This window comes from Sebastes umbrosus, chromosome 9 (assembly GCF_015220745.1).
Source record: "Sebastes umbrosus isolate fSebUmb1 chromosome 9, fSebUmb1.pri, whole genome shotgun sequence".
Lineage (NCBI taxonomy): Eukaryota > Metazoa > Chordata > Actinopteri > Perciformes > Sebastidae > Sebastes > Sebastes umbrosus.
Window position 1 is genome coordinate 34,453,735 of NC_051277.1, and position 15,149 is coordinate 34,468,883.

Sequence of the window (15,149 nt, forward strand, 5' to 3'; positions counted from 1 at the left end):
TTATGTAACTGTATAGCCATTAGGCTCAGTGTGTTTAGCCGGCTCTATAGCGCCCCCTAACGCGTTGAAATTTTAACTTTGTCAAAGTTGATCCGATATTCATGAAATTTGGTATGCATATCCCACTCATCATTTGAAACATATTCCTCATTGGGTTTCATTAGCTCCGCCCACCCGGAAGTCGGCCATATTGGATTTTATGTACGATTTTCCCAATTTTTGAGTTTTATTGGCCGCGTACTTTAACGAACTCCTCCTACAGATTTGATCAGATGGAGTTGAAATTTGGTCAGGACCATCTTAAGACCTTGAAGATGAAAAGTTATTAAAATGATGAGTGTCCACTTAACGATCGGACCGTAGCGTGGCGGCCATTTTGAGCCATTCGCCAGTTATTGTAACTCAACTGTACATAGTCCGATCTGCCCCAAATCTCTCAGGTATGATGGTGCTCCAGTACTGATGACATGTATATGAAAAATTATACTCATAGCCCCGCCCTAAGACGTTAGCCCCGCCCCCTTTCATAACTCATGAACCGTTTATAGTAGAGTCTTGTGGGATGTGTCATATCACTCAGCAGAGAGTGGGTTAACCCTAACTCAACTGTACATAGTCCGATCTGCCCCAAATTTCTCAGGTATGATAAGGGTCCAGTCCTGATTATATGTAAATGCAAAAATATAGTCATAGCCACGGCCCCTACACATTAGCCCCGCCCCCTTTCATAACTCATGATCCGTTTGTCGTAGAGTCTTGTGGGAGGTGTCATATCACTCAGCAGAGAGTGCCTGTTTCATTGGTGAAGGTTATCCCCGCCCCCGACACATTAGCCCCGCCCCCTTTCATAACTCATGATCCGTTTGTCGTAGAGTCTTGTGGGAGGTGTCATATCACTCAGCAGAGAGTGCCTGTTTCATTGGTGAAGGTTATGCCCGCCCCCTACACATTAGCCACGCCCCCTTTCATTACTCATGATCCGTTTGTCGTAGAGTCTTGTGGGAGGTGTCATATCGCTCAGCAGAGAGTGCCTGTTTCATTGGTGAAGGTTATGCCCGCCCCCTACACATTAGCCACGCCCCCCTTCATAACTTGTGAACCGCTTGTCGTAGAGCCTTGCGGCAGGCGTCGTGGCGCTCGTCAGAGTTTCGGCTTCACGGTGCCCGGCCGCGTCGGTCGGCGTCCCGCCAGCATCCCCGACGCGCAAGGGGCGAGGGCCCGTTCATCGCTGCTTGCAGCTTTAATTATTATTATTATTCTTTTTCCGCTGCAAGATCGCGTTTTTGACGACCTTAGCCATCCCCAAAACTCACGAAAAGTGGAGTATGCGTCAGAACTGGTGGGAAATTCAATGTTCTGGAGTGACTGGGCTCGGGTGTCTCCAGAGGGCTCCATAGCGCCCCCTAACGTACGCAGTTTTTCAGAGAAAGTTTCTTCGATCTTCACGAAATTCAAGTATGTCATTGCTCACGCCCTCATACCTGGATTAAATGATTTTGAGATTTCTTCGGCAAACAGGAAGTCAGCCATGTTGGACTTCCTGCGTGATTTTAGAATTTACGAACGCATATTTGAAGACTTTAGGATGCACAAAAATTTATGAAACTTTACACACACATCCAAACTAGTAATTACTTCATTTTAGTGGTGAAATTTTGCTTGGGCGTGGCATGTTGGCTCTCTAGCGCCCCCTTATGTCTTTCAGATTTTGAACATACCTTTAGGTACTCGGAATCTCATAAAATTTGGCAAAATGATAGACACCTGTGAACTTTATGTAACTGTATAGCCATTAGGCTCAGTGTGTTTAGCCGGCTCTATAGCGCCCCCTAACGCGTTGAAATTTTAACTTTGTCAAAGTTGATCCGATATTCATGAAATTTGGTATGCATATCCCACTCATCATTTGAAACATATTCCTCATTGGGTTTCATAAGCCCCGCCCACCCAGAAGTCGGCCATATTGGATTTTATTTACGATTTTCCCAATTTTTTAGTTTTATTGGCCGCGTACTTTAACGAACTCCTCCTACAGATTTGATCAGATGGAGTTGAAATTTGGTCAGGACCATCTTAAGACCTTGAAGATGAAAAGTTATTAAAATGATGAGTGTCCACTTAACGATCGGACCGTAGCGTGGCGGCCATTTTGAGCCATTCGCCAGTTATTGTAACTCAACTGTACATAGTCCGATCTGCCCCAAATCTCTCAGGTATGATGGTGCTCCAGTACTGATGACATGTATATGAAAAATTATACTCATAGCCCCGCCCTAAGACGTTAGCCCCGCCCCCTTTCATAACTCATGAACCGTTTATAGTAGAGTCTTGTGGGATGTGTCATATCACTCAGCAGAGAGTGGGTTAACCCTAACTCAACTGTACATAGTCCGATCTGCCCCAAATTTCTCAGGTATGATAAGGGTCCAGTCCTGATTATATGTAAATGCAAAAATATAGTCATAGCCACGGCCCCTACACATTAGCCCCGCCCCCTTTCATAACTCATGATCCGTTTGTCGTAGAGTCTTGTGGGAGGTGTCATATCACTCAGCAGAGAGTGCCTGTTTCATTGGTGAAGGTTATCCCCGCCCCCTACACATTAGCCCCGCCCCCTTTCATAACTCATGATCCGTTTGTCGTAGAGTCTTGTGGGAGGTGTCATATCACTCAGCAGAGAGTGCCTCTTTCATTGGTGAAGGTTATGCCCGCCCCCTACACATTAGCCACGCCCCCTTTCATTACTCATGATCCGTTTGTCGTAGAGTCTTGTGGGAGGTGTTATATCGCTCAGCAGAGAGTGCCTGTTTCATTGGTGAAGGTTATGCCCGCCCCCTACACATTAGCCACGCCCCCCTTCATAACTCGTGAACCGCTTGTCGTAGAGCCTTGCGGCAGGTGTCGTGGCGCTCGTCAGAGTTTCGGCTTCACAGTGCCTGGCCGCGTCGGTCGGCGTCCCGCCAGCATCCCCGACGCGCAAGTAGGGGCGAGGGCCCGATCATCGCTGCTTGCAGCTTTAATTATTATTAGGGCCCGAGCACGAAAGTGCCAGGACCCAACGGTGTCCTGGCACGAAGTGCAAGGAACCTATTGTTTTTCTGGGGATTATTATTAGGGCCCGAGCACGAAAGTGCCAGGACCCAACGGTGTCCTGGCACGAAGTGCAAGGAACCTATTGTTTTTCTGGGGATTATTATTATTATTCTTTTTCCGCTGCAAGATCGCGTTTTTGACGACCTTAGCCATCCCCAAAACTCACGAAAAGTGGAGTATGCGTCAGAACTGGTGGGAAATTCAATGTTCTGGAGTGACTGGGCTCGGGTGTCTCCAGAGGGCTCCATAGCGCCCCCTAACGTACGCAGTTTTTCAGAGAAAGTTTCTTCGATCTTCACGAAATTCAAGTATGTCATTGCTCACGCCCTCATACCTGGATTAAATGATTTTGAGATTTCTTCGGCAAACAGGAAGTCAGCCATGTTGGACTTCCTGCGTGATTTTAGAATTTACGAACGCATATTTGAAGACTTTAGGATGCACAAAAATTTATGAAACTTTACACACACATCCAAACTAGTAATTACTTCATTTTAGTGGTGAAATTTTGCTTGGGCGTGGCATGTTGGCTCTCTAGCGCCCCCTTATGTCTTTCAGATTTTGAACATACCTTTAGGTACTCGAAAACTCATGAAATTTGGCAAGATGATAGACACCTGTGAACTTTATGTAACTGTATAGCCATTAGGCTCAGTGTGTTTAGCCGGCTCTATAGCGCCCCCTAACGCGTTGAAATTTTAACTTTGTCAAAGTTGATCCGATATTCATGAAATTTGGTATGCATATCCCACTCATCATTTGAAACATATTCCTCATTGGGTTTCATTAGCTCCGCCCACCCGGAAGTCGGCCATATTGGATTTCATGTCACTTTTAGCATTTTATAGGCCGCGTACTTTAACGAACTCCTCCTACAGATTTAATCAGATCGATTTGAAATTTGGTCAGGACCATCTTAAGACCTTGAAGATGAAAAGTTATTAAAATCGTGAGTTTTCAATTAACGAGCGGAACGTGGCGTGGCGTCCATTTTGAGCCATTCGCCATGAAACAGGCAGTTATTGTAACTCAACTGTACATAGTCCGATCTGCCCCAAATCTCTCAGGTATGATGGTGGTCCAGTACTGATGACATGTATATGAAAAATTATACTCATAGACCCGCCCCAAGACGTTAGCCCCGCCCCCTTTCATATCTCATGAACCGTTTATAGTAGAGTCTTGCGGGAGGTGTCATATCACTCAGCAGAGAGTGCCTGTTTCATTGGGGATGGTTAGCCCCGCCCCCTACACATTAGCCCCGCCCCCTTTCATAACTCATGATCCGTTTGTAGTAGAGTCTTGTGGGGGGTGTCATATCACTCAGCAGAGAGTGCCTGTTTCATTGGTGAAAGTTATGCCTGCCCCCTACACATTAGCCACGCCCCCTTTCATAACTCGTGATCCGTTTGTCGTAGAGTCTTGTGGGAGGTGTTATATCGCTCAGCAGAGAGTGCCTGTCGTAGAGCCTTGCGGCAGGCGTCGTGGCGCTCGTCAGAGTTTCGGCTTCACGGTGCCCGGCCGCGTCGGTCGGCGTCCCGCCAGCATCCTCGACGCGCAAGGGGCGAGGGCCCGTTCATCGCTGCTTGCAGCTTTAATTATTATTCTTTTTCCGCTGGTAGATCGCGTTTTTGACGACCTTAGCCATCCCCAAAACTCACGAAAAGTGGAGTATGCGTCAGAACTGGTGGGAAATTCAATGTTCTGGAGTGACTGGGCTCGGGTGTCTCCAGAGGGCTCCATAGCGCCCCCTAACGTACGCAGTTTTTCAGAGAAAGTTTCTTCGATCTTCACGAAATTCAAGTATGTCATTGCTCACGCCCTCTTACCTGGATTAAATGATTTTGAGATTTCTTCGGCAAACAGGAAGTCAGCCATGTTGGACTTCCTGCGTGATTTTAGAATTTACGAACGCATATTTGAAGACTTTAGGATGCACAAAAATTTATGAAACTTTACACACACATCCAAACTAGTAATTACTTAATTTTAGTGGTGAAATTTTGCTTGGGCGTGGCATGTTGGCTCTCTAGCGCCCCCTTATGTCTTTCAGATTTTGAACATACCTTTAGGTACTCGAAAACTCATGAAATTTGGCAAGATGATAGACACCTGTGAACTTTATTTAAATATATAGCCATTAGGCTCAGTGTGTTTAGCCGGCTCTATAGCGCCCCCTAACGCGTTGAAATTTTAACTTTGTCAAAGTTGATCCGATAATCATGAAATTTGGTATGCATATCCCACTCATCATTTGAAACATATTCCTCATTGGGTTTCATTAGCTCCGCCCACCCGGAAGTCGGCCATATTGGATTTCATGTCACTTTTAGCATTTTATAGGCCGCGTACTTTAACGAACTCCTCCTACAGATTTAATCAGATCGATTTGAAATTTGGTCAGGACCATCTTAAGACCTTGAAGATGAAAAGTTATTAAAATCGTGAGTTTTCACTTAACGAGCGGAACGTGGCGTGGCGTCCATTTTGAGCCATTCGCCATGAAACAGGCAGTTATTGTAACTCAACTGTACATAGTCCGATCTGCCCCAAATCTCTCAGGTATGATGGTGGTCCAGTACTGATGACATGTATATGAAAAATTATACTCATAGCCCCGCCCCAAGACGTTAGCCCCGCCCCCTTTCATATCTCATGAACCGTTTATAGTAGAGTCTTGCGGGAGGTGTCATATCACTCAGCAGAGAGTGCCTGTTTCATTGGGGATGGTTAGCCCCGCCCCCTACACATTAGCCCCGCCCCCTTTCATAACTCATGATCCGTTTGTAGTAGAGTCTTGTGGGGGGTGTCATATCACTCAGCAGAGAGTGCCTGTTTCATTGGTGAAAGTTATGCCCGCCCCCTACACATTAGCCACGCCCCCTTTCATAACTCGTGATCCGTTTGTCGTAGAGTCTTGTGGGAGGTGTCATATCACTCAGCAGAGAGTGCCTGTTTCATTGGTGAAGGTTATCCCCGCCCCCTACACATTAGCCCCGCCCCCTTTCATAACTCATGAACCGTTTGTCGTAGAGTCTTGTGGGAGGTGTCATATCACTCAGCAGAGAGTGCCTGTTTCATTGGTGAAGGTTATGCCCGCCCCCTACACATTAGCCACGCCCCCTTTCATTACTCATGATCCGTTTGTCGTAGAGTCTTGTGGGAGGTGTTATATCGCTCAGCAGAGAGTGCCTGTTTCATTGGTGAAGGTTATGCCCGCCCCCTACACATTAGCCACGCCCCCCTTCATAACTTGTGAACCGCTTGTCGTAGAGCCTTGCGGCAGGCGTCGTGGCGCTCGTCAGAGTTTCGGCTTCACAGTGCCTGGCCGCGTCGGTCGGCGTCCCGCCAGCATCCCCGACGCGCAAGTAGGGGCGAGGGCCCGTTCATCGCTGCTTGCAGCTTTAATTATTATTAGGGCCCGAGCACGAAAGTGCCAGGACCCAACGGTGTCCTGGCACGAAGTGCAAGGAACCTATTGTTTTTCTGGGGATTATTATTATTATTATTAGGGCCCGAGCACGAAAGTGCCAGGACCCAACGGTGTCCTGGCACGAAGTGCAAGGAACCTATTGTTTTTCTGGGGATTATTATTATTATTCTTTTTCCGCTGCAAGATCGCGTTTTTGACGACCTTAGCCATCCCCAAAACTCACGAAAAGTGGAGTATGCGTCAGAACTGGTGGGAAATTCAATGTTCTGGAGTGACTGGGCTCGGGTGTCTCCAGAGGGCTCCATAGCGCCCCCTAACGTACGCAGTTTTTCAGAGAAAGTTTCTTCGATCTTCACGAAATTCAAGTATGTCATTGCTCACGCCCTCATACCTGGATTAAATGATTTTGAGATTTCTTCGGCAAACAGGAAGTCAGCCATGTTGGACTTCCTGCGTGATTTTAGAATTTACGAACGCATATTTGAAGACTTTAGGATGCACAAAAATTTATGAAACTTTACACACACATCCAAACTAGTAATTACTTCATTTTAGTGGTGAAATTTTGCTTGGGCGTGGCATGTTGGCTCTCTAGCGCCCCCTTATGTCTTTCAGATTTTGAACATACCTTTAGGTACTCGAAAACTCATGAAATTTGGCAAGATGATAGACACCTGTGAACTTTATTTAAATATATAGCCATTAGGCTCAGTGTGTTTAGCCGGCTCTATAGCGCCCCCTAACGCGTTGAAATTTTAACTTTGTCAAAGTTGATCCGATAATCATGAAATTTGGTATGCATATCCCACTCATCATTTGAAACATATTCCTCATTGGGTTTCATTAGCTCCGCCCACCCGGAAGTCGGCCATATTGGATTTCATGTCACTTTTAGCATTTTATAGGCCGCGTACTTTAACGAACTCCTCCTACAGATTTAATCAGATCGATTTGAAATTTGGTCAGGACCATCTTAAGACCTTGAAGATGAAAAGTTATTAAAATCGTGAGTTTTCACTTAACGAGCGGAACGTGGCGTGGCGTCCATTTTGAGCCATTCGCCATGAAACAGGCAGTTATTGTAACTCAACTGTACATAGTCCGATCTGCCCCAAATCTCTCAGGTATGATGGTGGTCCAGTACTGATGACATGTATATGAAAAATTATACTCATAGCCCCGCCCCACGACGTTAGCCCCGCCCCCTTTCATATCTCATGAACCGGTTATAGTAGAGTCTTGCGGGAGGTGTCATATCACTCAGCAGAGAGTGCCTGTTTCATTGGGGATGGTTAGCCCCGCCCCCTACACATTAGCCCCGCCCCCTTTCATAACTCATGATCCGTTTGTAGTAGAGTCTTGTGGGGGGTGTCATATCACTCAGCAGAGAGTGCCTGTTTCATTGGTGAAAGTTATGCCCGCCCCTACACATTAGCCCCGCCCCCTTTCATAACTCGTGATCCGTTTGTCGTAGAGTCTTGTGGGAGGTGTTATATCGCTCAGCAGAGAGTGCCTGTCGTAGAGCCTTGCGGCAGGCGTCGTGGCGCTCGTCAGAGTTTCGGCTTCACGGTGCCCGGCCGCGTCGGTCGGCGTCCCGCCAGCATCCTCGACGCGCAAGGGGCGAGGGCCCGTTCATCGCTGCTTGCAGCTTTAATTATTATTCTTTTTCCGCTGCAAGATCGCGTTTTTGACGACCTTAGCCATCCCCAAAACTCACGAAAAGTGGAGTATGCGTCAGAACTGGTGGGAAATTCAATGTTCTGGAGTGACTGGGCTCGGGTGTCTCCAGAGGGCTCCATAGCGCCCCCTAACGTACAGCAGTTTTTCAGAGAAAGTTTCTTCGATCTTCACGAAATTCAAGTATGTCATTGCTCACGCCCTCATACCTGGATTAAATGATTTTGAGATTTCTTCGGCAAACAGGAAGTCAGCCATGTTGGACTTCCTGCGTGATTTTAGAATTTACGAACGCATATTTGAAGACTTTAGGATGCACAAAAATTTATGAAACTTTACACACACATCCAAACTAGTAATTACTTAATTTTAGTGGTGAAATTTTGCTTGGGCGTGGCATGTTGGCTCTCTAGCGCCCCCTTATGTCTTTCAGATTTTGAACATACCTTTAGGTACTCGAAAACTCATGAAATTTGGCAAGATGATAGACACCTGTGAACTTTATTTAAATATATAGCCATTAGGCTCAGTGTGTTTAGCCGGCTCTATAGCGCCCCCTAACGCGTTGAAATTTTAACTTTGTCAAAGTTGATCCGATAATCATGAAATTTGGTATGCATATCCCACTCATCATTTGAAACATATTCCTCATTAGGTTTCATTAGCTCCGCCCACCCGGAAGTCGGCCATATTGGATTTCATGTCACTTTTAGCATTTTATAGGCCGCGTACTTTAACGAACTCCTCCTACAGATTTAATCAGATCGATTTGAAATTTGGTCAGGACCATCTTAAGACCTTGAAGATGAAAAGTTATTAAAATCGTGAGTTTTCACTTAACGAGCGGAACGTGGCGTGGCGTCCATTTTGAGCCATTCGCCATGAAACAGGCAGTTATTGTAACTCAACTGTACATAGTCCGATCTGCCCCAAATCTCTCAGGTATGATGGTGGTCCAGTACTGATGACATGTATATGAAAAATTATACTCATAGCCCCGCCCCAAGACGTTAGCCCCGCCCCCTTTCATATCTCATGAACCGTTTATAGTAGAGTCTTGCGGGAGGTGTCATATCACTCAGCAGAGAGTGCCTGTTTCATTGGGGATGGTTAGCCCCGCCCCCTACACATTAGCCCCGCCCCCTTTCATCACTCATGATCCGTTTGTCGTACAGTCTTGTGGGAGGTGTCATATCACTCAGCAGAGAGTGCCTGTTTCATTGGTGAAAGTTATGCCCGCCCCCTACACATTAGCCACGCCCCCTTTCAAAACTCGTGATCCGTTTGTCGTAAAGCCTTGCGGCAGGCGTCGTCGCGCTCGTCAGAGTTTCGGCTTCACCGTGCCCGGCCGCGTCGGTCGGCGTCCCGCCAGCATCCCACGACGCGCAAGGGGCGAGGGCCCGTTCATCGCTGCTTGCAGCTTTAATTATTATTATTATTCTTTTTCCGCTGCAAGATCGCGTTTTTGACGACCTTAGCCATCCCCAAAACTCACGAAAAGTGGAGTATGCGTCAGAACTGGTGGGAAATTCAATGTTCTGGAGTGACTGGGCTCGGGTGTCTCCAGAGGGCTCCATAGCGCCCCCTAACGTACGCAGTTTTTCAGAGAAAGTTTCTTCGATCTTCACGAAATTCAAGTATGTCATTGCTCACGCCCTCATACCTGGATTAAATGATTTTGAGATTTCTTCGGCAAACAGGAAGTCAGCCATGTTGGACTTCCTGCGTGATTTTAGAATTTACGAACGCATATTTGAAGACTTTAGGATGCACAAAAATTTATGAAACTTTACACACACATCCAAACTAGTAATTACTTCATTTTAGTGGTGAAATTTTGCTTGGGCGTGGCATGTTGGCTCTCTAGCGCCCCCTTATGTCTTTCAGATTTTGAACATACCTTTAGGTACTCGGAATCTCATAAAATTTGGCAAGATGATAGACACCTGTGAACTTTATGTAACTGTATAGCCATTAGGCTCAGTGTGTTTAGCCGGCTCTATAGCGCCCCCTAACGCGTTGAAATTTTAACTTTGTCAAAGTTGATCCGATATTCATGAAATTTGGTATGCATATCCCACTCATCATTTGAAACATATTCCTCATTGGGTTTCATAAGCCCCGCCCACCCAGAAGTCGGCCATATTGGATTTTATGTACGATTTTCCCAATTTTTGAGTTTTATTGGCCGCGTACTTTAACGAACTCCTCCTACAGATTTGATCAGATGGAGTTGAAATTTGGTCAGGACCATCTTAAGACCTTGAAGATGAAAAGTTATTAAAATGATGAGTGTCCACTTAACGATCGGACCGTAGCGTGGCGGCCATTTTGAGCCATTCGCCAGTTATTGTAACTCAACTGTACATAGTCCGATCTGCCCCAAATCTCTCAGGTATGATGGTGCTCCAGTACTGATGACATGTATATGAAAAATTATACTCATAGCCCCGCCCCAAGACGTTAGCCCCGCCCCCTTTCATAACTCATGAACCGTTTATAGTAGAGTCTTGTGGGATGTGTCATATCACTCAGCAGAGAGTGGGTTAACCCTAACTCAACTGTACATAGTCCGATCTGCCCCAAATTTCTCAGGTATGATAAGGGTCCAGTCCTGATTATATGTAAATGCAAAAATATAGTCATAGCCACGGCCCCTACACATTAGCCCCGCCCCCTTTCATAACTCATGATCCGTTTGTCGTAGAGTCTTGTGGGAGGTGTCATATCACTCAGCAGAGAGTGCCTGTTTCATTGGTGAAGGTTATCCCCGCCCCCTACACATTAGCCCCGCCCCCTTTCATAACTCATGATCCGTTTGTCGTAGAGTCTTGTGGGAGGTGTCATATCACTCAGCAGAGAGTGCCTGTTTCATTGGTGAAGGTTATGCCCGCCCCCTACACATTAGCCACGCCCCCTTTCATTACTCATGATCCGTTTGTCGTAGAGTCTTGTGGGAGGTGTTATATCGCTCAGCAGAGAGTGCCTGTCGTAGAGCCTTGCGGCAGGCGTCGTGGCGCTCGTCAGAGTTTCGGCTTCACGGTGCCCGGCCGCGTCGGTCGGCGTCCCGCCAGCATCCTCGACGCGCAAGGGGCGAGGGCCCGTTCATCGCTGCTTGCAGCTTTAATTATTATTCTTTTTCCGCTGGTAGATCGCGTTTTTGACGACCTTAGCCATCCCCAAAACTCACGAAAAGTGGAGTATGCGTCAGAACTGGTGGGAAATTCAATGTTCTGGAGTGACTGGGCTCGGGTGTCTCCAGAGGGCTCCATAGCGCCCCCTAACGTACGCAGTTTTTCCGAGAAAGTTTCTTCGATCTTCACGAAATTCAAGTATGTCATTGCTCACGCCCTCATACCTGGATTAAATGATTTTGAGATTTCTTCGGCCAACAGGAAGTCAGCCATGTTGGACTTCCTGCGTGATTTTAGAATTTACGAACGCATATTTGAAGACTTTAGGATGCACAAAAAATAATGAAACTTTACACGCACATCCAAACTCGTAATTAGTTTATTTTAGTGGTGAAATTTTGCTTGGGCGTCGCATGTTGGCTCTCTAGCGCCCCCTTATGTCTTTCAGATTTTGAACATACCTTTAGGTACTCGAAAACTCATGAAATTTGGCAAAATGATAGACACCTGTGAACTTCATTTAAATGTATAGCCATTAGGCTCAGTGTGTTTAGCCGGCTCTATAGCGCCCCCTAACGCGTTGAAATTTTAACTTTGTCAAAGTTGATCCGATATTCATGAAATTTGGTATGCATATCCCACTCATCATTTGAAACATATTCCTCATTGGATTTCATTAGCTCCGCCCACCCGGAAGTCGGCCATATTGGATTTCATGTCACTTTTAGCGTTTTATAGGCCGCGTACTTTAACGAACTCCTCCTACAGATTTAATCAGATCGAGTTGAAATTTGGTCAGGACCATCTTAAGACCTTGAGGATGAAAAGTTATTAAAATCGTGAGTTTTCACTTAACGAGCGGACCGTGGCGTGGCGGCCATTTTGAGCCATTCGCCATGAAACAGGCAGTTATTGTAACTCAACTGTACATAGTCCGATCTGCCCCAAATCTCTCAGGTATGATGGTGCTCCAGTACTGATGACATGTATATGAAAAATTATACTCATAGCCCCGCCCCAAGACGTTAGCCCCGCCCCCTTTCATAACTCATGAACCGTTTGTCGTAGAGTCTTGCGGGAGGTGTCATATCACTCAGCAGAGAGTGCCTGTTTCATTGGTGAAGGTTATCCCCGCCCCCTACACATTAGCCACGCCCCCTTTCATAACTCATGATCTGTTTGTCGTAGAGTCTTGTGGGATGTGTCATATCACTCAGCAGAGAGTGGGTTAACCCTAACTCAACTGTACATAGTTCGATCTGCCCCAAATTTCTCAGGTATGATAAGGGTCCAGTCCTGATTATATGTAAATGCAAAAATATAGTCATAGCCCCGCCCCCTTTCATAACTCATGAACCGTTTGTCGTACAGGCTTATGGGAGGTGTCATATCACTCAGCAGAGAGTTCCTGTTTTATTGGTTAAGGTTGGCCCCGCCCCCTACACATAGCACCGCCCCCTTTCATAACTCATGAACCGTTTGTCGTAGAGTCTTGTGGGAGGTGTCATATCACTCAGCAGAGAGTGCCTGTTAAGTTGGTATTGTTATCCCCGCTCCCTATACATTAGCCACGCCCCCTTTCATATCTCATGAACCGTTTATAGTAGAGTCTTGTGGGAGGTGTCATATCACTCAGCAGAGAGTGCCTGTTTCATTGGTGAAAGTTATGCCCGCCCCCTACACATTAGCCCCGCCCCCTTTCATAACTCATGAACTGTTTGTCGTAGAGTCTTGTGGGAGGTGTTATATCACTCAGCAGAGAGTGCCTGTTAAGTTGGTGTTGTTATCCCCGCCTCCTACACATTAGCCACGCCCCCCTTCATAACTCGTGAACCGCTTGTCGTAGAGCCTTGCGGCAGGTGTCGTGGCGCTCGTCAGAGTTTCGGCTTCACGGTGCCCGGCCGCGTCGGTCGGCGTCCCGCCAGCATCCCCGACGCGCAAGTAGGGGCGAGGGCCCGTTCATCGCTGCTTGCAGCTTTAATTAGGGCCCGAGCACGAAAGTGCCAGGACCCAACGGTGTCCTGGCACGAAGTGCAAGGAACCTATTGTTTTTCTGGGGATTATTATTAGGGCCCGAGCACGAAAGTGCCAGGACCCAACGGTGTCCTGGCACGAAGTGCAAGGAACCTATTGTTTTTCTGGGGATTATTATTATTCTTTTTCCGCTGCAAGATCGCGTTTTTGACGACCTTAGCCATCCCCAAAACTCACGAAAAGTGGAGTATGCGTCAGAACTGGTGGGAAATTCAATGTTCTGGAGTGACTGGGCTCGGGTGTCTCCAGAGGGCTCCATAGCGCCCCCTAACGTACGCAGTTTTTCAGAGAAAGTTTCTTCGATCTTCACGAAATTCAAGTATGTCATTGCTCACGCCCTCATACCTGGATTAAATGATTTTGAGATTTCTTCGGCAAACAGGAAGTCAGCCATGTTGGACTTCCTGCGTGATTTTAGAATTTACGAACGCATATTTGAAGACTTTAGGATGCACAAAAATTTATGAAACTTTACACACACATCCAAACTAGTAATTACTTAATTTTAGTGGTGAAATTTTGCTTGGGCGTGGCATGTTGGCTCTCTAGCGCCCCCTTATGTCTTTCAGATTTTGAACATACCTTTAGGTACTCGAAAACTCATGAAATTTGGCAAGATGATAGACACCTGTGAACTTTATTTAAATATATAGCCATTAGGCTCAGTGTGTTTAGCCGGCTCTATAGCGCCCCCTAACGCGTTGAAATTTTAACTTTGTCAAAGTTGATCCGATAATCATGAAATTTGGTATGCATATCCCACTCATCATTTGAAACATATTCCTCATTGGGTTTCATTAGCTCCGCCCACCCGGAAGTCGGCCATATTGGATTTCATGTCACTTTTAGCATTTTATAGGCCGCGTACTTTAACGAACTCCTCCTACAGATTTAATCAGATCGATTTGAAATTTGGTCAGGACCATCTTAAGACCTTGAAGATGAAAAGTTATTAAAATCGTGAGTTTTCACTTAACGAGCGGAACGTGGCGTGGCGTCCATTTTGAGCCATTCGCCATGAAACAGGCAGTTATTGTAACTCAACTGTACATAGTCCGATCTGCCCCAAATCTCTCAGGTATGATGGTGGTCCAGTACTGATGACATGTATATGAAAAATTATACTCATAGCCCCGCCCCAAGACGTTAGCCCCGCCCCCTTTCATATCTCATGAACCGTTTATAGTAGAGTCTTGCGGGAGGTGTCATATCACTCAGCAGAGAGTGCCTGTTTCATTGGGGATGGTTAGCCCCGCCCCCTACACATTAGCCCCGCCCCCTTTCATAACTCATGATCCGTTTGTAGTAGAGTCTTGTGGGGGGTGTCATATCACTCAGCAGAGAGTGCCTGTTTCATTGGTGAAAGTTATGCCCGCCCCCTACACATTAGCCACGCCCCCTTTCATAACTCGTGATCCGTTTGTCGTAGAGTCTTGTGGGAGGTGTTATATCGCTCAGCAGAGAGTGCCTGTCGTAGAGCCTTGCGGCAGGCGTCGTGGCGCTCGTCAGAGTTTCGGCTTCACGGTGCCCGGCCGCGTCGGTCGGCGTCCCGCCAGCATCCTCGACGCGCAAGGGGCGAGGGCCCGTTCATCGCTGCTTGCAGCTTTAATTATTATTATTCTTTTTCCGCTGGTAGATCGCGTTTTTGACGACCTTAGCCATCCCCAAAACTCACGAAAAGTGGAGTATGCGTCAGAACTGGTGGGAAATTCAATGTTCTGGAGTGACTGGGCTCGGGTGTCTCCAGAGGGCTCCATAGCGCCCCCTAACGTACGCAG